Genomic DNA, 3,554 nt, shown 5'->3' on the forward strand with positions numbered 1-3,554 from the left:
AATGAGGTAAGACCTTAAAGGGAGGGTGTGTGACTGCATAAGGGTCTGCCTAGCTCTGCAGGTGTTGCTCGTGCTGCAGAGTCCCAGTATTTGAGAATGACAGGTTTGTGTTGACCAAAATGCAACAAGTCAGTATTTTCATGGTAGCATTTCCTGGCTTCTTTCTGGCATTTCTTTTATGAAGTAATTTTGCAAAATTGGTACTTTGGCACAGTAGATATTTGATAGCATCCCATTTGCTTGCCCAATTTATATCCACTCCATTTGCTAACAAAATCAAGTTTATATTGCCAGCCATGTTGCAAAGCTTACATAGCTGTAGGAAAATGGGCTGCACTCCATTTCTCCTTACACTTCACCAGCCCAAGCATGAGCTGATGCAGCTCCCACGTCCCTGCTGCCAGCAGTGGGAACAGGCAGGGCAGCAGGCTGCAAGATGCCCTTCAGGTACACTGCACTGCGTATAGGCAGCATTCACTCACAGCTTTATTGTCCTGTCTCTTCCCCCACTGGCATCCTGCGTAAACAATTTAATTCATCTACACAAAGGGATGGCATTAAGTCAGACCACTGCGTGGATCAGCTCGGATGAAGCCCACTGAGGACAACCCACGTGCTCTTGCTTTACCATCCAAAGCACAAAGATGAGGTGTAGCTTTTCCCCATCCCCACCCCTCTGTTCCTTTTGCTGATTAACTGCCCTCTTCCCAACAAGAAGGAAATCAAGCCAACTTCAAGCCACACAGGGGGACTTATTCATGTCTTTTGAGGGTCAATTCACCTGGAGTAGTCTCTACTTTCTACTAACTCACCTCAGCCTGAACTGCCCCAACTTCCTGAAGATTTCTGCTTTTTTTGTTCATTTAGAGACTCACCTCATTTTAAGGAACGACTCTTATGTTACCTGATCAGATATCCCCAACAACCAGTGGCAACCAAACCTATTAGATTCAATGCGCACACGCAGCACATAAAAAAGCGAACCAAGAAAGAGGAATCAATCAGTGCGGGTATATCCAAGGAAACACTTTCTTAGCAGCCTTCCTGTATTGAAAAGAAACCAACTCTGCTTGCAAGTCACTTGCAGAAAAGTTTAATATTTTGCCAAATATACAGCTATTAGAATTACCCTAAGTATCAACTGGAATTAAATTACAAAAGTTGGTCGATAGCATAGTACAATATTCTATAAAATAAAGACATGTAATATTAACAATACCCCCTGCAGTCCAATAACGGCAAAGAGCAAATGAAATTACGGTCCAACACAAAGATCAGAGGAGTCGGAGTGACAGCATCGAACTCTTCTATCAGAGAAACTGAGACCAGACTTGATACATTCATCCATCAAGCACAATAAGTGTCGGACTTTAGATGTTAAAAGCAATTAAGGACGCAGTGTCAGGTGCAATTTCACATGCTTTCGTTTAGCTTCCAGTGCAGTTCCCAGAGCATAAAGTGCCTTTGTGCACTCTGGTTTCGTTGTAGTCAGGTGCAACACACGTGTTTAGGAGTCAGTTCATAAGTCACTTTAGTTACTTTATTTAGGGGAAAAGAAAAAGAAAAAAACAACTTTTGTTTAACCAATGTACACAATTCAAACAAAGGGGTTTTATTGTTTGAAGTACCTTTGTTCTTGGTGACTATTTTCTGTTGAATGTCGCACAACACACAGAAATTCAACTCCAAATGCACGAGGCCCATCCCCACCACACAAGACCACGGTAAAAGATGTTTCTTGAGGTCTGCTTCTGCCTTAGCTTTTTTTCCATTTACCCCCTTTCAAACGCAGCTGAAATAATTACAGTTGTCCCTCTGTAAACAACCTGCTCTGCAGCTTTCACTTACAGATTGGCCTCACACACTGAAGGCAGCACACTTCCCCCGTGTTACCTTCTTAAATCAAGCTACAGCACTGATAGCAGTAAGGAAACATCATGCCCTGTTTGGCTGTCACTCACCTTGCTCTCAGAATATTCACACACACAAGTGAATTTCACAAAACCCGCTTTCCACGCTCCAACCCAAACACGTTCTGTGCTGAAATGCCACTCCTGCCTCTCCATGCTAAGAAGTACAAAAGGGAAATTGCTTTTCCTACGTTATCTGAGGCATTTTGATGGTGTTCTTCAATATCTGCACTTCGAGAGCAGTTATGGGGCATGAGTAGTTTGGTTTTAAATCACTCCACGGAGATGCTACAGGTCACCCACGGTCCCAGGGCTGAAGAAGGCACTCTGGAGGAAAGCTGAATGGAAAATAAACCTTGGGGGAGAGAACAAACAACCGAGCTTGGAACAGCAGGTACAAGTCTCCAACCTACCTCTGCCTTCCTATACGTGACAATACTTCACACTGTGAAGTGAAAGAACAGTGGCAAAGGTTTCTAAGTTCAGGCTGTAAACACCACTGGTGATATGGCAGAGCAGGCCATGCCTTCCCTTTGCTGCTGCTGTGACGAGTCCCATTCTTGGCCCTGCACAGGCCACACTCATCCCAGCGGGAGCTCTCTGCAGGTGGGGAATGGTTCTCTTGGGGCTCCAGAGGAATAACACACTGAAATTCCTTTTAAGAACAAAACCGCGTGTGCTCTGTGAATGAAACAAGAAGGATTTAGCTATTTCCTCATCCGCTGACTGAGACCTGAAACATCCCCCACAAAACTGCAGTGTTACAGAAAAGGACGGGCTGACCACGTGTGACGGCAGAGAAACAGAAAATGGTACAAGTTCCAAGTGAACCACAGATACATGTAAAGTCTCCATTTCTGTTCTTAACAACAATTTGGTTAAAATACTTTCGATGCTTCATAACAGTATAATAATTTTCTAATGTTATTTATGCAGCAGATTCTACCCTCATCCAAAAATACCATATATGTAAATGCTTTTGTTATAAAAACGTATACAATTCAATTACCTTAGGTAAGCATATGCAGAGTTCTCATCATCACCTAGACAGAAAGTCTTCAGAATAAGTATGTTCTTGGAGAGTACATGAACAACAACACTCAGACCCATCTTCCCTTTCGACAATTGATTCTACTCAATCAATCTCTTATTGCTTAAAATGAAAGCAGACAGGTTCCATCAGCACTTGAACCGCACAGCAGCCCAGGGAAGGGACCTGCTCTCAGTTTTGACCCAAGAGCCTGCGGACATGACCACACAGTCCTGTCTGTCACACAGACAACAAACAAGAGGCGTCAATGGCAGGGAGAGAGAGAGGCAACACATATGTATTAGTATAGCGCTAAGATGGCATTTTCCTATCCATTCTGTGAATGCAGCTCCAACTGTAACTGAAAACAGCCCAATCTGAGCAAATACGAGACACCACAAACACCAAATCTCAAGTGTGCAAGAACAACGTGGGTAAAACGCCGCCGTGGGCTTACGCTCACATTCAGCACTATGCCAAAACACCTCCACAACAAGCTTTATTTACACAACTTCCCATTAAAAAATACTGTTATCTTTCAGGCTACGTTTTAAATTAACAGAAATACATCCATAGTAACTAAAAAACAAAACAAAAAAAAAAAACTGTTGAAA

The sequence above is a fragment of the Coturnix japonica genome, chromosome 8, assembly GCF_054131305.1.
Source record: "Coturnix japonica strain WE chromosome 8, WE-NBRP24, whole genome shotgun sequence".
NCBI lineage: Eukaryota > Metazoa > Chordata > Aves > Galliformes > Phasianidae > Coturnix > Coturnix japonica.